Genomic DNA, 27,749 nt, shown 5'->3' with positions numbered 1-27,749 from the left:
CGGGGATTGGTAATTCGCTAAGGTGAGCTTTAAGAAGGTGGGCCCAAGACCAAACGCTTCCAGGGTGAAGCGGAGGAACGACCAATCCACTTTGTCGAAAGCCTTGGTCGCGTCCAAGGCTAGGAGAGTGAGTTTCTTTGAGCTCTGTTTGGCTATCTCGATTAAGTTGAGGACTCTGCGTGTATTATCTGTGGTGGCTCTGTTTAGGATAAATCCAGTCTGGTCTGGGTCTATGATGTCTGGAAGCAACTTCGCTAATCGGTTCGCCAAGACCTTCGAATAGATATTCGCATCCAGGTTTAACAAGGAGATGGGTCGGTAAGCTGCAACGTCGCTGGGGTCTTTTCCTGGTTTCAACGCTAATACCGTTATTGACTCTTTCATTGATGGAGTTGTTGATCCAGATGCGGCGAAGGAGTTGAAGAGTGTCATCATCGGAGCTAGTAGCTGGGGCCGGAAGAGTTTGTAGAATCGGGATGAGAAACCATCTGGGCCCGGGGCTCTAGTTCGTAAGCTTTTAATGGCCTCATCGATCTCTTCACTGGTGATCGAGGCCTCCAACTCTTCTCTACTCGTGTCCGAGAGCTTCGGTAAGGCGGCTTCCCGTAGGTAGGATTGCTGTTCTTCGCAGGGTCTTTGGGTAGCTGACATAGTTTCTGTTATGTGGGCTTCTGCGATTCTTAGCTTCTCCTGGTCAGCGACTTGGACTATACCCTGAGGGTCCCGGAGGCTTAATACCGTGTTCCTTCTCTTGGTTCTTGCCAGTTTTTCCACCAGGAATTTATTTGCTTTGTTTCCTCTGGCGTAGTAGCCCTGCTTCGTTTTGGTTAGCAGCTGGGCTGTATCCTCTGCGTAGTGGGCCTCTAGCTTCTTCCTGGCCATCTGTAAGGCTCGGTAAGTTCTTGGGGACCAATTTTTAGCCTTGCACGCCGTCTCTGCCTCCAGGACCTTGTCCTCTAGCGTGCGTCGGGCCTGTTGTTTTTGCTTATGGTAGGCTGCTCCCCGGGAAATCAGAACTCCTCGCACCACGGCCTTCATTGCGTCCCATGTGGTCGCTGGGGAGGTGTCTTCGTTTTTGTTGTCCTCGAAGAACTGTTTGATTGTTTTGGCTATCACGTCTCTCGTGGCCATGTCATTTAGGATCGGGTCGTAAAGGGACCATCTGCGTCTTGGGGGTGGGTCCGGGTTGTAGGCTCTTAGCGTTAGCGTTACGGGTGCATGGTCTGAGTGAAATCTGGGGCCTATGAGGACGTCGTCTGTGTATGCTAGGATCTGTGGGGATGCTAGCAGGAGGTCAATGCGTGAATAAGTTCTATGCACGTAAGAGAAGCATGAGTAGTCTCGCTCTTCTGGGTGGAGGATCCTCCAGGTGTCCACCACTTCAAAGGTTCGGAACAATCTCAGCAGAGCGATCGCCAAGCCGAAGTCTCCGCGTGCGGGGGTGTGTGATCTGTCTACTAGTGGGTTGGGGACTCCGTTGAAGTCTCCCCCGATGATGGTCTGACCCTCAGCAAATGGTAGGAGGGAGCTTTCCAGAGCTGAGTAGAATGCTGCCTGTTCTTGATTCGGAGCATATATTGAGATCAGCGTATATAGTTGGCCGAGCATCCGGCATTTCACCGCCACGAAGCGGCCCTCGGGGTCCTGCTTAGAGTCTAGTATTTGCGGCCTCAAACCTTTGGCGATTAGGATAGCCGTGCCACCCTTCTTCGTTCCATTCGATGCTAGGAACTGTGTTGGGAATTGCCGATCTCTGAGTCTTGTGAAGTCCGCTGGGATCAGGTGTGTCTCCTGTAAGAAGACAACCGAGGCCTTGTCATTCTGGAGGCGTTGTAGGATCGCTTTCCGTTTCTGTGGGGCGTTTAGGCCTCTTACATTCAACGTTAGGAACTTTAGTTTCTGGATCGGTAGGGGGGCCTCCTGGGTGTCTTCCGGGGTGGGGTACTGATCCTCGTGGGAGGGCTGGGGGTATTCAGTCTTCATTTTGTGATTCCGGGTTAGCCAGGTCCTCCTGCAGCCAAATTTTTTGCATCCTCCAACGGGAGGGTAGCTTTTTATCTGAGTGGGCCAACCAACGGGCAGGCGAATTTAAACGGGTGGGAGAACTCCCAACTGTGTGGGGGGCCGAAGTTTTCAGCGCAGCCTCCACCACGGCCAACAGGGCCCAAACAGTTTTCCTCGCCAACGGGGCGGGGGTCGAACCATCGAGATCGGTTCGGCTCCAAGGGTGGGGAGATGACATACTCCTTGGAGAGGGGACTGGGCCGTTCGGGGCCCGCGGCACTGCCTTGCTTCCTTTTGGCTCCAGGGTTGGTCCCTGCGCTATGGGAATCATTTTGCCTTACGGCGTCTCTGTGCCGTCGACCAGGGTTGCTGCCGTCTCTTGGGTGATTGATCCGGTTCCTCTGGCGGGAGGTGTGGACTGGGGGTGGGTGAGGTCCCCGGGGAGCTCGGGGGTACGATTGACTTCGCGTCCTCCGGGTGGCTAATTTTACGTAGAGTACCTTGGTACGAGAATTGCAGTGTGGCTGGGAAGAGCCAACGGTAGCGGATCTGCTGACTCTGGAGGAACTGGGTCAAAGGCTTGAGAGCTCTCCTTTTCTGTATGGTGATCGGGGAGAGATCTTGGAATATTTGCAGGGGGGTGCCCATGAATGACAGTTCATCTTTGGTGCGGCTTATCGCCGAGATGGCCTCCTTGGTAGCGTAGAAGTGTACTCTGGTAATGACATCCGGGGGGCCGTCTGAGTCTGCTCCCCGTCTCGGGCGTAATCTATGAGTTCTGTCCAGAACGAGTTGGGGTTTGTCCATGAGCGGGAGGAGAGCTTGGAAAAAGTTGCCTATATATTCCGGGAGCTCTTTATCTTGGACCGTTGTCGGGACTCCACGGATGCGCAGGTTATTCCGTCGGGCTCTGTTTTCTAAGTCCTCTTGCTTATATGTGAGGATCTCATTGCTGGATTGAAGAGCTCGGATCTCGCGTTGCATTCCTATTATTGTTGCATCATGGTTCTGGGTTAAATCTTCAACCTCACCTATTCTCTGTTCCGCTTCTGTGAGTCGTTGATCTGTCTGCTCTAGTCGAGTGGTAAGCTCCGTCATGCAGGACCGGATCTCGGTTTTAATGTCCCGCATGAAGGCCATCAAGTCATCTCTGGTAGCGAGATTACCCTGTTCTTTTGGGGGCTTTTGCGGGGTGAGTTTGGGCGTGGAGTCCGGTTTCCGTGTCTTGTCTGTTGTCATGAGCATGGTGGAGATGTCTGCAGTTTTGGCAGGTCTGGTGAGTCTCGACATTTTGCTCAAGCTGAGAGCCCTTGGAAGGGCGCTTCGGGGGGGATGGTTAGGCTCCAAGGTAGCTGCGTGGCCCCCTTCCTCCGCCGGCTAGGTCTTTGGTGGGCAGGGGCGCCCCAGGAAGTCGGAAGGGGGTCTGTATCCGGAGCGGGGGACCTCCACTCCCGGGGCCCAAGGTGGAGTGTTGGGAGGCCGGTAGAAGACTCCGGTCGTCGTCTCGCCGGTTCCCCCCAGCTGATCGTTGCCAGTGATGGAGGTGGGGGGGGGGTCTAGGAGTTGGAGGGCTCCGGGGACTCGGTAGTCTCTCCAGGGAGCCGGCGGCCCTCCGAAGAAAAAAGCAAGCTGGGAGCGACCCCGGCCTCCGCCCCAGCGAGCTCCGGCGGGGGAGGGGCGGGCCAATGGGGGGGCCCGGAGTCGAGCCCGGGGGGGTAGAATGGAGCCGTCGACTCCTCAGCAGTCCCCGGACACGGGGCTCAGGATCGGGGCGGCGGGAGAGAGCCGGAGGTGTTATGGGCGTCTCATCGCTGGATGCCGGGGACGATGATGCGGGATCCGGGTCGCGGCCGCCATCTTGGCCCGTTGTCGTGAAGATCCGCGCCAAGTTCCTCGACCTCGTTCTCGGCGCTCCTGGTACGATTCTCTTCAAACTTGGAGCGGAGGGTGCGGGAGAGATTCCGCCAGCTTCTCCTGTCAGAGGGACGGCAGCAGCGTTGCTGGAGCCGGCTCAATCTTAGTTGAGGCCGCGGGTCCCTACGGAGGCCATCAGCAGAGCAGCCTCATCCGTGGCGCTCCAGGCCACGCCCCTAAAGTTCTTCCTTTTAAAGCAAAAGTTTGTAATTACTTAGGCTATATGCTTAATAAAATGTATAAAATTTAAAAAATGCTGCTTTTTTTCCTTAAGTTTTCACCGCGCTGTTCGCGGACCTCAAAAAGTCCACAAATCCAAGATGGCAATTTTTCTGGCCAATAGGGGGCCAGTCCGCAGACAGCGCAGCCAATCAGAGGCCAGTCCGCAGACCGAACAGGGAAGTGAGTCCGCGGACCGGACATAGATATCACTAATTATTTTTTTGCCTTACGTTTTGGTCGATTAAAAAAAGACTACTGGACAGATTTACACCAAATTTACAAAAGCACGCTTTCGGGACCAAGCCGCCGCTCCTGCCGCAAATTTGGTGAAAATCCGTCCAGCGGTTTGGGCTGTAGGTGTGAGCAAAGTTTTTTCCCATTATGTCTGGGAAAAAAATACATTTTGGGACCCCCCGTATAACTCCCCCCCCCCCCCCTTGACCAATCATGAGTGGGCCATATACTTTTTTTGCAGAGTTTGCTGAGGATTCGTCCAGGGGGAGCAAAGTTATAAGCTGCCCAAAAAGTGCTCTTCCTATGGGATTAGCAACTTAACCATAACTACACAGCCACTACAGTGGCTGTGTGATATATATATATATATATATCACTACAAAAAAAACTTTGTTTAGGGGACGTTAAGCTTAAGTTGCCGTACCAAAAACCTGTGCACTTCACTAAAAAAAACTTTTTACAAATGCCATTACGGTTCACATTGCAACCTAAAAACCCCTGAAATTCGGCAGTTATGGTAGGGTAACCTCCGATTTCGGCCATCAGCACTCTCCACTGCTACGACTACCACCCCGGACATGAAAGCTCCCATCACAAATGTCATTGATGCCATCACTGACGCCATCACATATTTAGCCCCTTTGTTTTTCTTCACTGCCACATATACATATGTATATTCACTAAAAAACTTTGTTAAAGGGACATTATACTTCACAGTCAAAAAGAAAAATACTTGACATATCCTACATATGGTACGCTAAACAACCATAACTCCCGCCACCTACATGCATTGCTAAGACTAACACCCAGAACATGAAAGATGACATCACAAATGTCATTGATGACATCACAGATGACATCACATGTGCATTTACTTTTCATGAAATGTCTGTACAAGGGATTCTTATTATAATGTTGAAAAAAAAGTGTCAAAGATCATTGGAATAAATATCAAGAGCTAATTAGTGCATTAAGCAATGCATTGATATGAATAGCATTCTATTATGAAGTTCTATCCAGTATACTAAGCTACTCATGCAGAAACATAGGCATTGTATGCAGCATAAATGATGAAGGTATAATATTCAAAATGTTGATATGTTGTATAATGAAATGTTAACTGTTTTCTTATTAGAGTTTTGTGTACTGTGAAATAGGTAATAAGTAGCTAATAAAACCCACGTATTATATAATTGAATTATTACAGACAAAACACAAACACACAATAACACATACAAATATGGGTATATACAGGGAAAGTGAAGAAAGCAAAAAAAGCAGAAGTAGCAGAAAGAATTCATAACCTAACTGATTATCTTTATGCAAATAAATGATTGCTCTATTTCAAAGTTGCTATTTACCTTAAGTATATGTATCACATGATGTGACTGGACCCTAAGGTAAGTAGTGTGAATACAATGTGTACAAATATGAGCATATACAGAGAAAGTACAGTAATAAAAAAACAACAGAACTATCAGAAAGTGCTTATAACTCTACTGATTATGTTCATGCACAGAAAGGATTGCTGTCTTTCAAGCCGGTGTCTTCCCTTATGTATATGTTTCATATGATATGTCTGGACTCTAATAGAATTTCTGTAAAAACATACTTGAGGGATAACTGTACAAATATAGTACCTTTTCAATTGTTATTTGCTGCCTGCTACTGAATGGCCTAGATATGTCAGTAAAGGAAAAAAGGGGGCGCCAGACCTGTGATGTCATCAGTGATGTAATCAATGACATTTGTGATGTCATCTTTGATGTCGTGGGTGTTAGTCTTAGCAGTGCACGGTGGTGGCGCGATTTATGGTTGCTTAGCTTACCATAACTGGCGAATTTCAGGTTTTTTTTCGGATTTACTTCGAACCATAACGTCCCTTCAACAAAGTTTTTTCACTGATTATATATATATTCAGTAAAAAAAACTTTGTTAAAGGGACGTTATGGTTAAGTTGCGCTACTAAAAACGTATGAAATTCAGTGAAAAAACTTTGAAAAAAGTGTCAAGGATCATTGGAATAAATATCAAGGGCTAATTAGTCCATCCAGTATACTAAGGTGCTCATGTAGAAACATAGGCATTGTGTACAGCATACATGATGGAGGTGCAATATTCATAAACTTGCCATGTTGAATAGTGAAATGATAACTGTTTTCTTATTAGACTTTTGCATACTGTGAAACATGTAATAAGTAGATAATAAAACCCACTTACTACATAATTGCCTTATTATAGACAAAACACAAAGAGACAACACCACATACAAATATGAGTATATACAAGGAAATTGAAGTAAGAAAAAAAACAGCAGTAGTATCAAAAAGTGTTCATAACCTAACTGATTACCTTTATGCAGAGAAATGATTGCTCTGTTTCAAAGCTGCTACTTACCCTAAGTATATATATCGCATGATGTGACTGGACCCTAAGGAAAGTAGTGTGAATACAAGATATAAAAATAGGAGCATATAAAGGGAAAGTACAGTAATAAAAAAACAACAGAACTATCAGAAAGTGCTGATTATTGTAGTGCACAGAAAAGATTGCTGTCTTTCAAGCTTGTGTCTTCCCCTATGTGTATGTTTCATATGACTGGACCCTAAGGGAATTATTGTAAGAACATACTTGAAGGATAAGTTTACAAATATACTACCTTTTCCACTTTTAATTCCTGACTGTTACTGAAGAAAACCATGTGGCCTAGATATGTCAGTAAAGGAAAAAAGGGGGAGCCATACATGTGATGTCATCAGTGATGTCATCAATGACATTTGTGATGTCATCTTTGATGTCCTGGGTGTTAGTCTTAGCAGTGCACGGTGGTGGCGCGAGTTATGGTTGCTTAGCTTACCATAACTGGCGAATTTCATGGGTTTTTCGGTTTTACTTGGAACCATAATGTCCCTTTAACAAAGTTTTTTTTACTGAATTTCATAGGTTTTTAGTAGCGCAACTTAACCATAACGTCCCTTTAACAAAGTTTTTTTACTGAATTTCATAGGTTTTTAGTAGCGCAACTTAACCATAACGTCCCTTTAACAAAGTTTTTTTTACTGAATTTCATAGGTTTTTAGTAGCGCAACTTAACCATAACGTCCCTTTAACAAAGTTTTTTCACTGAATTTCATAGCTTTTTAGTAGCACAACTTAACTATAATAACTTTGACTTTATGTACATGTAATATGGAACATACTGAACCTCTTCTACTGAACTTGATGTCCACGAACTCGTTTAATGTCCGCGGACATGTTCGGAGAACAGTAGCACTACCTAAAAACTCTGGGGGGGTATGTTTGATTGTTATATCATAACATAGGAACATTGAACAAATTCAAAAAGCAGCACACATACACATTATATGTAGTAATACATAAGAAATGTAACCCATATATGTAACACTAACCATTCATTTAAATACAATATGTTCTAAAATGGAATATACCAAAAGAAGATAGATTGGCTTCCAACATAATTACCTCACAGACACTACAGAACTAAGAACAAGACCAGACCTACACAGTACATAGAACATATCTTACCTGAAATAGTAAGTGTACTTCATTTTACTCATATATTTATAAACTTTCTGTATTAGATAAAACAAAATATATTATCTTTTTTTTTCCTCACAGAAATGTCTAGTACTCTGGAATGGCTAGAGGAGCATTTCCCACATGAGGAAATGTCACAAGATAGTGAAACTAATGGTAAACGCTTTACAATATAAACCATTTAATTATTATTATTTTATATACATTTAACATATATATATATTTTTGTACAGAGCATACCAAAATAGAAAAAACCTCTGAAGAAACTGTTATGGACAACAAGCTTGACAGCATAAAAGAAAAAATGGATTTATTGTTGACCAATTTTAATAATTTGAAAAATTTTGTTGAAGATCATTTTAAAACAAAAACCTCATACCATTGTCCCACATGTTCCTGTCCCCCCTCACCATATCCCAGTCAATTATCCCTAAACCCTCTCCATGTCCCAAAACGTTTTGATGAGACTTCCATCCCTTCTTCACCTGATACCAATCATGTTAAAACCCCTAATTCTCCTGTTTTTGTTTCCGTTTCTGCCTCACCTTCTCTGTCATAAATTATTAATATATGTTAAAAAAAGTTACATTTTTGTATTGTGTTGTACTTAGTTTCCGTTCTTTTTTAAAAAACAATGTAGACGTCAGTGGACAGCGCGGGTGTTCTGAAATGTTCGTAAATAAACGAAAATGGAGGTGTCCTGGAGAACACTATACCTGTCTGTGGTGTTCGCTAGCAAGTTAAACTGTTCTAAGAACACAATTGGTGTTCTGCTATGTTCGTAATTAAACAAAATGGAGGTGTCCTAAAGAACACTATACCTGTCTGTATTGTTCGTTAGAAAGTTGAATCTGTTCTAAGAACACAATTGCTGTTCTGAAATGTTCGTAAATAAACGAAAATGGAGGTGTCCTGGAGAACACTATACCTGTCCGTGGTGTTCGCTAGCAAGTTAAAACTGTTCTAAGAACACAATTGGTGTTCTGATATGTTCGTAATTAAACAAAATGGAGGTGTCCTAAAGAACACTATACCTGTCCGTATTGTTCGCTAGAAAGTTGAATCTGTTCTAAGAACACAATTGCTGTCCTGAAATGTTCGTAAATAAACGAAAATGGAGGTGTCCTAAAGAACGCTATACCTGTCTGTGGTGTTCGCTAGCAAGTTAAAACTGTTCTAAGAACACATTTGCTGTTCTGAAATGTTCGTAAATAAACGAAAATGGAGATGTCCTAAAGAACACTAGACCTGTCTGGATTGTTCGCTAGCAAGTTGAATCTGTTCTAAGAACACAATTGGTGTTCTGATATGTTCGTAATTAAACAAAATGGAGGTGTCCTAACACTATACCTGTCCGTATTGTTCGCTAGCAAGTTGAATCTGTTCTAAGAACACAATTGCTGTTCTGAAATGTTCGTAAATAAACGAAAATGGAGGTGTCCTAAAGAACACTCTACCTGTCCGTACTGTTCGCTAGCAAGTTGAATCTGTTCTAAGAACACAAGCAGTGTCCTGAAATATTCGTTTTCCGTGTGACACACTTTTAATTACTTCAGGACCGGAACAGTGTCCGTAGAACATCAACGCGCATGCGCAGACCAATGTCCGTGCATTTGGTGTCCTGCGGACAGGTGCCTCCTTCACGGACAAGTTCGCGAAGGGATCATGTGACCGCGCCCATGCTGATCGTGTGTTCTGAATGCGGACACTGTTCGTGTCCTCGAACAATTAAAAAGTACATTTTCAAGTAATCCACAATATGTTTCCATAAAAACTCACCATAGCACAAGTCCCACATACTAATCATGAGTTTCTACATACTTTTTGAAACTTTTTGAACTTTTTTTTGTGTTCGATCTGTCCGCAGACAGCGCGCATGTCTGCGGACCGCGTACAAGCACCCCTATAAAAGACCACACCCTAGAGCTTATTCTCATTGTGTTTCTGACTATTCTTCAGAGCACTGCGATTTTTCCTGCCACTTGCAGACATCGATCAAGAACCTGATGGCAACCATGGCTCCACTGCTGCCACCTGGTGCTGTATCTGCCTCAGCACCACCCCCACTCCCCCCCACCACCATCACCTTCCCAAGGGCATGAAGAGGGGAACAGGAGTGAGGATGCAGAGGAGGAAGAAGAGGATGACGAGGATGAGGTAGAGGAAATCCCTACTACCCGCACTAGGCGTGAGTCTTGGGTGTGGCGGTTGTGTACCATTCATAGGAATGGTCCTCCATCGGGAGTTACATCTGGGGATTTTTGGGTTCAGAAGTCATGCAAATGAGAATGAGCACTGACTTCTGTTTGTTACAGTTACTCATTGCAATACAATTTGTTCATTAAGAACATATCATATGTATTGAACTGGTGCAAAGTATCTTATGTGAATAAGATCGTTTTAATGGTTTTGAGGAAGGCGCTGAGGATTTCAATTAAAAAAATCAATATCTGAATTAAAAACAATGCTATATACAAACAAAATTACTAATTTGTTTCTTTTACAATTGCAGTGAAGACCATTCTCCTGAAAAGAAACAGCCGAATTTGAAGAACAAAGAAGAACTAAGAATTAACCTGTTCATTTTAGAAAAAAAAGTAAGTAGAATATCACCATGATATGTGTATTATTACTCAAACATACTGTAAAGTTAATTCATGCTATTTCTGTGCCCAAACACAGAGATTGTGCACCATTCTGTCCAAAAATCCCCATGTCTTAAACAGCGATTTACAGCCAGAATGACGCACAAATTCCTACTTTTGGACACACAAATTACCCAACTCAACCGCTAGAATTTTCATGTTATAGAACAAACAACTGTTTTAATTGTATACATTAGATTTACTATTTGTACTTCTCCACACCACTGGTGCAAAGTATCTTATGTGAATAAGATAGTTTTAATGGTTTTGAGGAAGGCGCTGAGGATTTCAATTAAAAAAATCAATATCTGAATTAAAAACAATGCTATATACAAACAAAATTACTAATTTGTTTCTTTTACAATTGCAGTGAAGACCATTCTCCTGAAAAGAAACAGCCGAATTTGAAGAACAAAGAAGAACTAAGAATTAACCTGTTCATTTTAGAAAAAAAAGTAAGTAGAATATCACCATGATATGTGTATTATTACTCAAACATACTGTAAAGTTAATTCATGCTATTTCTGTGCCCAAACACAGAGATTGTGCACCATTCTGTCCAAAAATCCCCATGTCTTAAACAGCGATTTACAGCCAGAATGACGCACAAATTCCTACTTTTGGACACACAAATTACCCAACTCAACCGCTAGAATTTTCATGTTATAGAACAAACAACTGTTTTAATTGTATACATTAGATTTACTATTTGTACTTCTCCACACCACTAGCTTATTTTTTTCTGTCATCTGAACCTGAGTTTAGTAAGATATTAATTGAAGAATATAAATCCCTACTAGTTGTAGTTCCCAATGCACAATCAGACACAATTACATACATCATCTTACTCAAACACTCATGCACACAACACACATACATTGCAGAACACCCAACCCATACCTTCTTTATTTTTTTCAACAGACCCTAAAGAATGCCTTTCAAAAATCAAGTCCGTAGAAAGCAACGCAGAAGTAGAGCAAATGAAAATAGAAGTGTCCAACATAAGCATCCATCTCTAGCAGAATTTGTAAAAAAAAAGTAAAAATAAAACAGCTAATACAGTCATTTAGCAAAACAAAACAAGCTTCAAGTACAGAAACTTTGCCTCCTCTATCAAAATGTAAAACGAACCAGAAAACAATTAACAGAAAATCAACTACCATTACAGATAAAACTGCTTTTATAAAGCTTGATATAGTGCAAAGTAAGCATACCAAAAAAAGTATTTTAGCAAAAATGTTCTGTCACAGAGTCCTTCAAAATCTTATAAAAACAGGAGAGAAATCAGGTTCAATGCTTAAAACCTATCGCAGGAAATAAATTTTAGAAGCGTTGATAGATAGTTCAAATCTTCTCAAAAGAAAGTTATTTATTTTAGTGTTAAACAAAATGAAACCACTAACAAAACTAATAACTAAATTACAAAAAAGACTTTGCAATAAACGAAATGTCAACACAAAGAACTTCTTAAGTATCTGCGGAGGTCAATGGAATCACACTACGAGCACAGAACTATACTTTAATGAAGAAGCTACAAACAAAACCAAACAAATACAATAGCCATACATAGCAGTGGTCGAGGTTATGAAAAAGTTAATAATACCATAATGGAACAAGAAGTACTCCTTACAAAGATATGCCCTGAAAACTTAGAATTACCCCTCCATTCAACTGAATCAGAATGTCTAGTGTACAAAGGGACATGCACGTCAATATGTAACATTCCCAAACAATTTTTCAAGTCTTTACACCAATTCCTCAATCAATATGTAAAAAGCAAAGACAAAATCAAAATTAAACTACTGCAAAATATGGATACCTGTCCAGTGCGCAAATACACAGGACTACAAGGACATTCATTGACCTGCATTCCAGGACCTACTTGTAAAACCACCTTCCATGATATCAAAAGAATATCAACACATCATTCAACTATAAGAAATCTAGTCTATAAACTGTACTATGCTAAAAGTCCTGCTTTAGCACTAGCAAATTTAAATAACATTCTTCTACATGGTACAGTGAAAGACCTACTTCAAGAAATTGACTATATCCAGACAAAATATTTTGGAAGTGAAAGCCATTTACAGAATGAAATAGCTTTAAACCAAATTAGCAACAATTCCACACATGGCAACCTTTTTCTAAACACATACAAAAAGTAATACTAAAATTTAAAATTACATCAGCTGAAGTACCAAACCATGTATGTGCATGTTGCCGCCGAAATTTTTATAAACGTAACAAAAAAACTGTAGACCTATCATATAAAATAGAAGACAATGAAGATTCTAAATGGTTTGAATTAGCTCTCTACCTTGTAGTAGAAAACAAATACGAAATAAGTGACCCCTTAATACTTTGCAGTTACAGCACTACAAAACTTGACAACAACCAAACTCCTTCACATGCTATCACAAATAATTTGGAATTATACCCACTACCAAAACCCCTAAAACAACTTAATGTATATGAGAGCATCATAATTCAAACAGTACACCCATTTCAAGCAATAATACGCCTTCAACCAAAAACAGCAAAATTACCTCCCTCTGAATTGGTAAAAGGCATTCGTGGAAAAGTAGATTATTTACCATTAGATCTAAAAGAAAATGTGCATACTCTAGGAGTGCAACATCCAATGCAGCAATCTTTAATTATCTTAGTTAATGGAGTACCTACAAAAGACAAAAAAATATGGCAACAGCTGGTAGACAAGCCTTACAATATCTTAAAGAGAATAATGAATATTACAAAGAAATTAATATTGAAGAAAACTTGAAAGATACAACTGAAATAATTCAAGAAACACAAGAAGCTGGTCAATTTGAGCTACTAGATCCTGCTACAATATCAATTTCTTTAGACCATTATACAATTCATCCTTTGCACTCTAATGACACCATAGAAGATGCACTGGAAACATACGAAATGCGTCAAACAAAAGGATCACCAATCAGCATATGGGAAAAAAGTATAGAAGCATGTGCTTTTCCTCTACTCTTTCCTACTGGCAAAAGAGGAAGGTATGATGATAGACCTATTCAAATATCAGCTTCAGAATACCGCTCATTACGGATGTATTCTGAAGATCCAAGATTTAGACAAAATGTGGAATACATATACCACCTACTCTTTGAAAGTGAACTAGCAACTTTATCTTACTGAGTTGCACACATATTAAAATCAGGATCACACTTTCAAAATATGACAGCTACACAATTATTACAAAAAAGCCAACAAAAGGATGAGGTTTTACAACCAAATATTACAAATCTATTAGCAAATATGCGTGGTACTAAAGAATACTGGTTTCGACGTCATGGAGATGTACATTGTATGATCAGAAACCTTGGCCCACCCACTTGGTTTGTTACATTAAGTTGTGCAGAATATGCATGGGAAGATTTACATGATTTCCTACGCATATCAAATAAAAACAAAACAAACATAGATATACTAATACCAGGAGAACTTTGTTCTTTGGATCCGGTTAATGTTTCAAGATATTTTCACCATCGCTTCATTGGTATGCTACATTTTATTTGTAATAAAACTGTTCCTCCGCTTGGAGAAGTGCAACACTTCTTTTGGAGAAAAGAATACCAAGCCAGAGGAGCACCACATATCCACATGCTTTTATGGATTAAAGATGCTCCTAAATTTGGTCGAGACAGTGATGCCACTGTTTTACAGTTTATTGAAAAATATGTCACTTGTGAAATTCCATCAGAATCCACAAATAGTGATCTTCATGCAAACATTTTACAATTTCAAAGACATAATTGTGGCAAATATTGTCGTCGCAAATAAAAAAACAAAGGGAAATACTACACCAAATGCCGATTTGGTTTCCCTAGACCAGTTACAAATACAGGTCAAGTGAACAACCTCATGTCTTCAGTTAGACATAGTGTTAAAGGTAAGTCACCTAAAAATACATATTACATAAAAAGAAAAGAAGAAGAAAAATATATCAATGATTATAATGCAATCATTGGCCACTTATGGAATGCAAACATAGATGTGCAGTACATTGCAGACAATTCTACTGCAGTTGCACGATATGTCACAGCATACTTATCCAAAGCAGAAAAAACAGAGCTCCAAGACCTCTGGAATGACCTGTCATCAGATAAAACAGTGTCTCAGAAATTATACAGCTTGGGCATAAAAATGCTCTCCCATAAAGAATGTGGATCATATGAAGCAGCTGATTGTTTAACTGGTACTGCATTGTATGGTAAATCTGAAAATATAGTATGGCTAAGTCTTGGTCCAGCTAAATCTAGAAAAAGAGTTCTAAAAACATACGAAGATATAGAAACAATAGCCAAACATGATCTCAACAGCCAAGACATTTCAAAAAACAATTTATTGGACACATACTACCCAAACAGAAGTAATACTTTGGAAACCATGTGTCTATACCACAGAGCCCAAAACTACACATACAAAAATAATATAAAACCTGATGAAAAAAAAGGTAAATACAGAGTGACAAACTGTGAAGGCAGCTTAGTTAAACTCACTAAACCAAATTTAATGAATCATATCAAATTGTCATTGAAGACTCCTCAACATAAAGAATTATATTACATGTCCCTGCTACAACTCTTTAAACCATGGAGAAAAGAAGAAGAAATACTAGAAAACTATGACTCATATGAGGATGCTTTCAAAGCAAATGAAAGCACTATAACTGATGTAAACTTTACACAATACAAAACAATGTTGCACAATGAACAGCAACACGTAGAAGAACTCCAGGCCCAACTAGATAAAGACACTCCTGACAGTAGTCAACCTTCTGTAACAGGAAGCCAAGAACCACTGGGAGAACCATTAATAATAATTGAGGCAGAATTAGCTATGATAGAAGTAGAAAACACCATGTGTCAGTATAAAGATTAAGAAGACTTAACTATACTACAACCAAAACTAAACAACGAACGTAGCATTTTTGAAGAAGTAACAAAACAAAGTACACATGGTGTACAACATGAAAATAAAGAATGTTCCTGCCATAATTATAAACCTATACTACTGTACGTCAGTGGTGAAGCTGGTTCTGACAAAACATTCCTAATCAAAATCATCAGTAAGTTCCTTCAACAATTGACAAACAACAAACTGTCAGCTGTTGTCACTGCCCCCACAGGTTTAGCTGCCTACAACATAGGTGGTGTCACTTTACACCGATTACTACTATTACCAGTAGAACACCAGAACAAATTAGACTATTACAAACTTTCTGCAGAAGCTGCAATGGAACTACACAGATTATTGAAACAAATGAAAATGCTACTAATAGATGAAGTGAGCATGAAGAGCTCTTTGCAGGAAAACACATTATTGTTTTCGGAGATCTTCTTCAATTGACACCAGTAAAAGGTGAGCCTATTTTTAAAACATTAGGACACAAACTCTGCCTTGAAACTGTTGGCAGCATTGGAAATGTCAACCTTTGGCAACATTTCCAATACAGAAAATTAACAGAAAACATGTGGCAATCTGCAGATCTCACTTATGCCAACATTTTAAAAAGTATCAGAGTTGATATACTCTCTAAAGAAGCAGAAGCAATATTGAAAAACCGGCAAATTAATGCACATTATGGCGATAATGCATCTGCTACAGATGTCATGGAACAATTAGCCCACAAAAATGTTAATTGTATGGCCTTAATGCCAACTCTTGCAAGCTGTTTCAAATTCAATGAAATAATGTTAAGTAAAGAAATGCAACCATTAATGGAAATTAGCGCCACAGACAAACTAGATATACATGGTATGACACTACCTATGTGTGACCAAGCCACAACAAGACTAAATAGTTTAGAAAAATCAATCTCAAACACAGCAGGTTTAGAAAAGATATTAAAATTATCCTTGAATTGCAGAGTAATGCTTAAACGTAACCTTGACGTGGACCAAGGACTAGTTAATGGAGCACTGGGTACAGTTGTTGGCTTTCAAACATACCCACGTGACAACAAAATTCAATTTGTCAATATACTATTTGACAAACTTTCAGAAGTAAAAAGGATAGGACGCTCAACAGCTCGATTCCTTCTCTTCAAAGACATGTATGTACGCAGAGAACAATTTTCTCTAACTCTTGCATGCGCAGTCACCATTCATAAATCACAAGGTCTTACCCTAGACAAAGCAATGATAGACATTGGTAACACAGTCTTTAAAGAAGGCATGAGCTACGTAGCACTATCACACTTATGTACACTTGACGGTCTATTTCTAATCAACTTTGATGCAAGTAAAATAAACGCTGATATTCCTTGCATTTTAGAATACAATAGACTTCGTTCACTATACACCCCCATCTAGAAACATATCCTGTTCCACAAAAAGGAAAATGTTCTAAAAGAAAACTAAATCAAACAGAAATGCAACAGGATGTCACTGCAAATCCTCCAAAGAGAGTAAAAGAAACTAAAACTTCATCAAGTACCACAAGCAAAAAAGAACCAATTAAGGGAAAGTAAAGCAAATACTTTGTCAAAGAAGGAAGACAAACTAAAAAAAAATCACTCAGATACAGAACTACCTGGTCCATTTAAACTTAGAAATGAAATTGGTGTAAGTTGCTACGCAAATGTAGCAATGAATATTCTATTTCAATTACCACCAATTATTGAGAACATTTACTTACACAGTACAGACCAATTGTGTTTGCAAATGTTAGTACTTCATAGAAACGCAACAAACAATCCTGACAACACGTATAGTGTTCATGGAATAAGACAAGAATTAGACTACTGTGCTGGAATGGTGAAATTCACTATAAACTCACAGGAAGATCCACAAGAATTTCTAATGTACTTACTATTAGTACTGGAAAACAAAAACATACCTATAAATGTAATCTTCCAGATTTCATACATATGGAAACATACATGCACTCTCTGCAACAATGTGACACAAGAACAAATCCCCAATGAGCGCGTTGTGTATATATCAATACCTAATTGTGAATCCGTTCCATTTCAGCAACGTGTACAAAATGCAAACCATGGTAGATTATGTTTTACCTGCAATTCAGATAATCGCTCCACGTTAGTAATACAAACACATAGTAAATACGTAATACTAATGCTTCTACGTTACAATGCAGATGGTACCAAAAACAACTGCAAGCTCACTGGATTCACACCTGGTCAAATATCACTTGGTAAGAAAACCTTCACAACAATAGGTATAATCTACCACGCAGGAGCCAAAACCAATTCAGGGCACTGCACTGCATATATAAAAAAGAAATGTGGATGGTTTGAATGTAATGATAGTACCATTACTCTAAAGCAGAGATTACCAGCAAATCTTACAAACGCTTATTTAATGTTCTTAAAACCAAAATTTGATAACTAAACTGTACTTAAACCTCAAGTAAATTTGTAGTAAAAAATATAAACTGTTAGAATATTCCAAAAGCTATCTTACTGCCCAAAGATTCTACAACAACTAATCAGATAAATGAATACCACTAAATTAGAGCAAAAAATAGACAGTTAGAATACACCAATTGGTATCTGTCCCAAAATTTAACAATATCCAAACAGATAAATCAATACCACTAAAATATATAAAAAAATAGACAGTTAAAATACGCCTCCTGGTATCTAACTGCTCCAAAATTTCATAATATCCAAACAAATAAATAATATGTTACTGCTCCAAAAACAATGCAACACCCCAATGTATAAAGCATTATCCAGAAACAACAAATGAACACTGAAAACAAACAAACAAATAAACTGTAGCATAACAGAAAAAGTTTTTTTTTAATCCAACGTGGATTTTCATTTCTCCCACAGACCCAATGATTTTAGCAACAAACACAGCAACTGAGCAAATTGCACAGTACTCTGGTTTGTAATCTACTAAATATGAGGGTCCAAAAAAAAAATGTTGATTATACAATGTAATAAGTCATTACAAAATACTAATACTAACATGCTATTTTCTTTTATCACAGAAATTAACAAGAAATACATGTACTCCAGTTACTAAAACAAACAGTAAGTATATTATACACTCTATGCCATGGCCACAACCATCGCAGCATATCACACCCATAATATCTTATAACTTTATTCCTTATAAAATTGTTTTTTACCCAAAGTTATAAGCAACTATAAGTGTGATATGCTGCGGTGGTTGTGGCCAGGGCATAGAGTGTTGGGTGCATGACCAAAGGGTCATGCACCCAACACTCTATGCCCTGGCCACAACCACCGCAGCATATCACACCCATAGAGTCAAACATTTCAACTATGGCCTATGGAAACTTTTAATGTCCGCGGACATCATCAGTGTTCTTAGAACATTTTCAACTTGACAGCGAACAATACGGACAGCATCTTCAGAAAACCCCCTATGAACATTTCAGGACAACGCAAGAGGTCTTAGAACACTTTCAACTCGACAACGAACAATACAGACAGCGTCCTCAGGACACCCCCTACGAACATTGCAGGACAACGCGTGTGTTCTTAGAACACACCCCCATTTTGTTTATTTGCGAACATTTCAGGACACCGAGACAGTTCTTAGAACACTTTCAACTTGCCATCGAACAATACGGACAGCGTCTTCAGGACACCCGTGCGAACATTTGAGGACACAGCGAGAGTTCTTAGAACACTTTCAACTCGACAACGAACAATACGGACAGCATCCTCAGGACACCCCCTATGAACATTTCAGGAAAACGCGTGTGTTCTTAGAACACACCCCCATTTTGTTTATTTGCGAACATTTCAGGACACCGAGACAGTTCTTAGAACACTTTCAACTTGCCATCGAACAATACGGACAGCGTCTTCAGGACACCCCCTACGAACATTTCAGGACACCCCGAGTGTTCTTAGAACACATTCAACTTGCCACAGAACAATAAAGACAGCGTCCCCAGAACAGACATTGGTTTGTGCATGCGCGTTGATGTTCTACGGACACTGTTTCGGTCCTGAAGTAATTAAAAGTGCGTCACACAGCAAACGAACATTTCAGGACACTGCTTGTGTTCTTAGAACAGATTCAACTTGCTAGCGAACAGTACGGACAGGTAGAGTGTTCTTTAGGACACCTCCATTTTCGTTTATTTATGAACATTTCAGAACATCAATTGTGTTCTTAGAACAGTTTTAACTTGCTAGCGAACACCAGAGACAGGTATAGTGTTCTTCATGACACCTCAATTTTCGCTTATTTACGAACATTTCAGGAAAGCAATTGTGTTCTTAGAACAGATTCAACTTGCTAGCGAACAATACAGACAGGTATAGTGTTCTTTAGGACACCTCCATTTTGTTTAATTACGAACATATTAGAACACCAATTGTGTTCTTAGAACAGATTCAACTTGCTAGCGAACAATACGGACATATATTGAGTCCTCAGAACACCCCCCATTGAGTTTATTTAGAACATTTCAGAACACCCGTGATGTCCACAGACAAATCGAACACAAAAAAACGTCTACCACATAAAAAAGCACAACATTTAACCTATCTCATATCCTTCCATCCTCCCCAAACACTTCTACACACCAACACACTCTACTAAATACACATTTTGACCAAACTTTCACAGCGCTGTCCGCGGACGTCCGCGAATCCAAGATGGCGGGCGCTACCGAAAATCTGACGCGCTTCATGCTTCACACCGTCCAATCAGCGAACACGCCGCATGTCCGCGGACATGACGTAAGCCGCTCGGCCAATCAGGACACTGTCCGCGGAGCGAACAGGGAAGTCCGTCCGTGGACCAAACACAGATATCACTAATTTTTTTTTACCTACTTTTTGGTAATTTTTAAAAAAAACTTCTGGATGGATTTTCACCAAATTTGCAAAAGCACGCTTTCGGGACTAAGCCGCTGCTCCTGGTCCAAAGGTTTGGTGAAAATCCGTCCAGCGGTTTGGGTTGTAGGCACGAGCAAAAACCTTTTCCCATTCAGTCTATGGGAAAAAAATACATTTTGGGACCCCCCTATAACTTTTCCCCCCCTGGACGACTCCTCACCAAACTTTGCAAAATAATTCAGAGTGGGCCATATACTTTTTTTTTGCAAAGTTTGGTGAGGATTCGTCCAGGGGGGAGCGAAGTTATAAGCCGCCCAAAAAGTGCTCTTCCTATGGAAACAGCAACTTATCCATAACTACATGGCCACTACCGTGGCCATGTAATATATATATATATATATATATGTTGAAAAAAAGAGGAGAGGGGCGCACTCCAGTTCCCTGCACAGTAAACCTTCCCAGCCACAGGTGTTCTCCTCCGACCGGTTTCTGTGCCAATACACGTCATCAGGGAGGCTGTCTTAACTTGCAGCTCACAGCAAGTGCAGGTGTTACCACTTAGTGAGGATTCTGCTGCAAGGACTTCTGGTAGCTGTAGTCATCAGGTTAGCAAGGAACAGACTCACACCCAATCCCACAGTGGGGAAAGGGGGGGAGTAGCCTACAGTGAGGCACTCCAAAGTTGGGCATAAATTACCCCGGTGCAGCACCCTATTAGATTTCTGAAGATTCCACCCTTCAGAAAACTTACAAATGTGTTGAAAAAAAGAGGAGAGGGGCGCACTCCAGTTCCCTGCACAGTAAACCTTCCCAGCCACAGGTGTTCTCCTCCGACCGGTTTCTGTGCCAATACACGTCATCAGGGAGGCTGTCTTAACTTGCAGCTCACAGCAAGTGCAGGTGTTACCACTTAGTGAGGATTCTGCTGCAAGGACTTCTGGTAGCTGTAGTCATCAGGTTAGCAAGGAACAGACTCACACCCAATCCCACAGTGGGGAAAGGGGGGGGAGTAGCCTACAGTGAGGCACTCCAAAGTTGGGCATAAATTACCCCGGTGCAGCACCCTATTAGATTTCTGAAGATTCCACCCTTCAGAAAACTTACAAATGTGTTGAAAAAAAGAGGAGAGGGGCGCACTCCAGTTCCCTGCACAGTAAACCTTCCCAGCCACAGGTGTTCTCCTCCGACCGGTTTCTGTGCCAATACACGTCATCAGGGAGGCTGTCTTAACTTGCAGCTCACAGCAAGTGCAGGTGTTACCACTTAGTGAGGATTCTGCTGCAAGGACTTCTGGTAGCTGTAGTCATCAGGTTAGCAAGGAACAGACTCACACCCAATCCCACAGTGGGGAAAGGGGGGGAGTAGCCTACAGTGAGGCACTCCAAAGTTGGGCATAAATTACCCCGGTGCAGCACCCTATTAGATTTCTGAAGATTCCACCCTTCAGAAAACTTACAAATGTGTTGAAAAAAAGAGGAGAGGGGCGCACTCCAGTTCCCTGCACAGTAAACCTTCCCAGCCACAGGTGTTCTCCTCCGACCGGTTTCTGTGCCAATACACGTCATCAGGGAGGCTGTCTTAACTTGCAGCTCACAGCAAGTGCAGGTGTTACCACTTAGTGAGGATTCTGCTGCAAGGACTTCTGGTAGCTGTAGTCATCAGGTTAGCAAGGAACAGACTCTAACCCAATCCCACAGTGGGGAAAGGGGGGGGAGTAGCCTACAGTGAGGCACTCCAAAGTTGGGCATAAATTACCCCGGTGCAGCACCCTATTAGATTTCTGAAGATTCCACCCTTCAGAAAACTTACAAATGTGTTGAAAAAAAGAGGAGAGGGGCGCACTCCAGTTCCCTGCACAGTAAACCTTCCCAGCCACAGGTGTTCTCCTCCGACCGGTTTCTGTGCCAATACATGTCATCAGGGAGGCTGTCTTAACTTGCAGCTCACAGCAAGTGCAGGTGTTACCACTTAGTGAGGATTCTGCTGCAAGGACTTCTGGTAGCTGTAGTCATCAGGTTAGCAAGGAACAGACTCACACCCAATCCCACAGTGGGGAAAGGGGGGGAGTAGCCTACAGTGAGGCACTCCAAAGTTGGGCATAAATTACCCCGGTGCAGCACCCTATTAGATTTCTGAAGATTCCACCCTTCAGAAAACTTACAAATGTGTTGAAAAAAAGAGGAGAGGGGCGCACTCCAGTTCCCTGCACAGTAAACCTTCCCAGCCACAGGTGTTCTCCTCCGACCGGTTTCTGTGCCAATACACGTCATCAGGGAGGCTGTCTTAACTTGCAGCTCACAGCAAGTGCAGGTGTTACCACTTAGTGAGGATTCTGCTGCAAGGACTTCTGGTAGCTGTAGTCATCAGGTTAGCAAGGAACAGACTCACACCCAATCCCACAGTGGGGAAAGGGGGGGGGGAGTAGCCTACAGTGAGGCACTCCAAAGTTGGGCATAAATTACCCCGGTGCAGCACCCTATTAGATTTCTGAAGATTCCACCCTTCAGAAAACTTACAAATGTGTTGAAAAAAAGAGGAGAGGGGCGCACTCCAGTTCCCTGCACAGTAAACCTTCCCAGCCACTGGTGTTCTCCTCCGACCGGTTTCTGTGCCAATACACGTCATCAGGGAGGCTGTCTTAACTTGCAGCTCACAGCAAGTGCAGGTGTTACCACTTAGTGAGGATTCTGCTGCAAGGACTTCTGGTAGCTGTAGTCATCAGGTTAGCAAGGAACAGACTCACACCCAATCCCACAGTGGGGAAAGGGGGGGGGAGTAGCCTACAGTGAGGCACTCCAAAGTTGGGCATAAATTACCCCGGTGCAGCACCCTATTAGATTTCTGAAGATTCCACCCTTCAGAAAACTTACAAATGTGTTGAAAAAAAGAGGAGAGGGGCGCACTCCAGTTCCCTGCACAGTAAACCTTCCCAGCCACAGGTGTTCTCCTCCGACCGGTTTCTGTGCCAATACACGTCATCAGGGAGGCTGTCTTAACTTGCAGCTCACAGCAAGTGCAGGTGTTACCACTTAGTGAGGATTCTGCTGCAAGGACTTCTGGTAGCTGTAGTCATCAGGTTAGCAAGGAACAGACTCACACCCAATCCCACAGTGGGGAAAGGGGGGGAGTAGCCTACAGTGAGGCACTCCAAAGTTGGGCATAAATTACCCCGGTGCAGCACCCTATTAGATTTCTGAAGATTCCACCCTTCAGAAAACTTACAAATGTGTTGAAAAAAAGAGGAGAGGGGCGCACTCCAGTTCCCTGCACAGTAAACCTTCCCAGCCACAGGTGTTCTCCTCCGACCGGTTTCTGTGCCAATACACGTCATCAGGGAGGCTGTCTTAACTTGCAGCTCACAGCAAGTGCAGGTGTTACCACTTAGTGAGGATTCTGCTGCAAGGACTTCTGGTAGCTGTAGTCATCAGGTTAGCAAGGAACAGACTCACACCCAATCCCACAGTGGGGAAAGGGGGGGAGTAGCCTACAGTGAGGCACTCCAAAGTTGGGCATAAATTACCCCGGTGCAGCACCCTATTAGATTTCTGAAGATTCCACCCTTCAGAAAACTTACAAATGTGTTGAAAAAAAGAGGAGAGGGGCGCACTCCAGTTCCCTGCACAGTAAACCTTCCCAGCCACAGGTGTTCTCCTCCGACCGGTTTCTGTGCCAATACACGTCATCAGGGAGGCTGTCTTAACTTGCAGCTCACAGCAAGTGCAGGTGTTACCACTTAATGAGGATTCTGCTGCAAGGACTTCTGGTAGCTGTAGTCATCAGGTTAGCAAGGAACAGACTCACACCCAATCCCGAAGTGGGGAAAGGGGGGGGAGTAGCCTACAGTGAGGCACTCCAAAGTTGGGCATAAATTACCCCGGTGCAGCACCCTATTAGATTTCTGAAGATTCCACCCTTCAGAAAACTTACAAATGTGTTGAAAAAAAGAGGAGAGGGGCGCACTCCAGTTCCCTGCACAGTAAACCTTCCCAGCCACAGGTGTTCTCCTCCGACCGGTTTCTGTGCCAATACACGTCATCAGGGAGGCTGTCTTAACTTGCAGCTCACAGCAAGTGCAGGTGTTACCACTTAGTGAGGATTCTGCTGCAAGGACTTCTGGTAGCTGTAGTCATCAGGTTAGCAAGGAACAGACTCACACCCAATCCCACAGTGGGGAAAGGGGGGGAGTAGCCTACAGTGAGGCACTCCAAAGTTGGGCATAAATTACCCCGGTGCAGCACCCTATTAGATTTCTGAAGATTCCACCCTTCAGAAAACTTACAAATGTGTTGAAAAAAAGAGGAGAGGGGCGCACTCCAGTTCCCTGCACAGTAAACCTTCCCAGCCACAGGTGTTCTCCTCCGACCGGTTTCTGTGCCAATACACGTCATCAGGGAGGCTGTCTTAACTTGCAGCTCACAGCAAGTGCAGGTGTTACCACTTAGTGAGGATTCTGCTGCAAGGACTTCTGGTAGCTGTAGTCATCAGGTTAGCAAGGAACAGACTCACACCCAATCCCACAGTGGGGAAAGGGGGGGAGTAGCCTACAGTGAGGCACTCCAAAGTTGGGCATAAATTACCCCGGTGCAGCACCCTATTAGATTTCTGAAGATTCCACCCTTCAGAAAACTTACAAATGTGTTGAAAAAAAGAGGAGAGGGGCGCACTCCAGTTCCCTGCACAGTAAACCTTCCCAGCCACAGGTGTTCTCCTCCGACCGGTTTCTGTGCCAATACACGTCATCAGGGAGGCTGTCTTAACTTGCAGCTCACAGCAAGTGCAGGTGTTACCACTTAGTGAGGATTCTGCTGCAAGGACTTCTGGTAGCTGTAGTCATCAGGTTAGCAAGGAACAGACTCACACCCAATCCCACAGTGGGGAAAGGGGGGGAGTAGCCTACAGTGAGGCACTCCAAAGTTGGGCATAAATTACCCCGGTGCAGCACCCTATTAGATTTCTGAAGATTCCACCCTTCAGAAAACTTACAAATGTGTTGAAAAAAAGAGGAGAGGGGCGCACTCCAGTTCCCTGCACAGTAAACCTTCCCAGCCACAGGTGTTCTCCTCCGACCGGTTTCTGTGCCAATACACGTCATCAGGGAGGCTGTCTTAACTTGCAGCTCACAGCAAGTGCAGGTGTTACCACTTAGTGACTGATGACTACAGCTACCAGAAGTCCTTGCAGCAGAATCCTCACTAAGTGGTAACATCTGCACTTGCTGTGAGCTGCAAGTTAAGACAGCCTCCCTGATGACGTGTATTGGCACAGAAACCGGTCGGAGGAGAACACCTGTGGCTGGGAAGGTTTACTGTGCAGGGAACTGGAGTGCGCCCCTCTCCTCTTTTTTTCAACACATTTGTAAGTTTTCTGAAGGGTGGAATCTTCAGAAATCTAATAGGGTGCTGCACCGGGGTAATTTATGCCCAACTTTGGAGTGCCTCACTGTAGGCTACTCCCCCCCTTTCCCCACTGTGGGATTGGGTGTGAGTCTGTTCCTTGCTAACCTGATGACTACAGCTACCAGAAGTCCTTGCAGCAGAATCCTCACTAAGTGGTAACATCTGCACTTGCTGTGAGCTGCAAGTTAAGACAGCCTCCCTGATGACGTGTATTGGCACAGAAACCGGTCGGAGGAGAACACCTGTGGCTGGGAAGGTTTACTGTGCAGGGAACTGGAGTGCGCCCCTCTCCTCTTTTTTTCAACACATTTGTAAGTTTTCTGAAGGGTGGAATCTTCAGAAATCTAATAGGGTGCTGCACCGGGGTAATTTATGCCCAACTTTGGAGTGCCTCACTGTAGGCTACTCCCCCCCTTTCCCCACTGTGGGATTGGGTGTGAGTCTGTTCCTTGCTAACCTGATGACTACAGCTACCAGAAGTCCTTGCAGCAGAATCCTCACTAAGTGGTAACATCTGCACTTGCTGTGAGCTGCAAGTTAAGACAGCCTCCCTGATGACGTGTATTGGCACAGAAACCGGTCGGAGGAGAACACCTGTGGCTGGGAAGGTTTACTGTGCAGGGAACTGGAGTGCGCCCCTCTCCTCTTTTTTTCAACACATTTGTAAGTTTTCTGAAGGGTGGAATCTTCAGAAATCTAATAGGGTGCTGCACCGGGGTAATTTATGCCCAACTTTGGAGTGCCTCACTGTAGGCTACTCCCCCCCTTTCCCCACTGTGGGATTGGGTGTGAGTCTGTTCCTTGCTAACCTGATGACTACAGCTACCAGAAGTCCTTGCAGCAGAATCCTCACTAAGTGGTAACATCTGCACTTGCTGTGAGCTGCAAGTTAAGACAGCCTCCCTGATGACGTGTATTGGCACAGAAACCGGTCGGAGGAGAACACCTGTGGCTGGGAAGGTTTACTGTGCAGGGAACTGGAGTGCGCCCCTCTCCTCTTTTTTTCAACACATTTGTAAGTTTTCTGAAGGGTGGAATCTTCAGAAATCTAATAGGGTGCTGCACCGGGGTAATTTATGCCCAACTTTGGAGTGCCTCACTGTAGGCTACTCCCCCCCTTTCCCCACTGTGGGATTGGGTGTGAGTCTGTTCCTTGCTAACCTGATGACTACAGCTACCAGAAGTCCTTGCAGCAGAATCCTCACTAAGTGGTAACATCTGCACTTGCTGTGAGCTGCAAGTTAAGACAGCCTCCCTGATGACGTGTATTGGCACAGAAACCGGTCGGAGGAGAACACCTGTGGCTGGGAAGGTTTACCGTGCAGGGAACTGGAGTGCGCCCCTCTCCTCTTTTTTTCAACACATTTGTAAGTTTTCTGAAGGGTGGAATCTTCAGAAATCTAATAGGGTGCTGCACCGGGGTAATTTATGCCCAACTTTGGAGTGCCTCACTGTAGGCTACTCCCCCCCCTTTCCCCACTGTGGGATTGGGTGTGAGTCTGTTCCTTGCTAACCTGATGACTACAGCTACCAGAAGTCCTTGCAGCAGAATCCTCACTAAGTGGTAACATCTGCACTTGCTGTGAGCTGCAAGTTAAGACAGCCTCCCTGATGACGTGTATTGGCACAGAAACCGGTCGGAGGAGAACACCTGTGGCTGGGAAGGTTTACTGTGCAGGGAACTGGAGTGCGCCCCTCTCCTCTTTTTTTCAACACATTTGTAAGTTTTCTGAAGGGTGGAATCTTCAGAAATCTAATAGGGTGCTGCACCGGGGTAATTTATGCCCAACTTTGGAGTGCCTCACTGTAGGCTACTCCCCCCCTTTCCCCACTGTGGGATTTGGTGTGAGTCTGTTCCTTGCTAACCTGATGACTACAGCTACCAGAAGTCCTTGCAGCAGAATCCTCACTAAGTGGTAACATCTGCACTTGCTGTGAGCTGCAAGTTAA

This window comes from Ambystoma mexicanum, chromosome 1p, assembly GCF_040938575.1.
Source record: "Ambystoma mexicanum isolate Mex_15411 chromosome 1p, UKY_AmexF1_1, whole genome shotgun sequence".
NCBI classification, from domain to species: domain Eukaryota; kingdom Metazoa; phylum Chordata; class Amphibia; order Caudata; family Ambystomatidae; genus Ambystoma; species Ambystoma mexicanum.
This window is presented reverse-complemented; position numbering follows the sequence as displayed.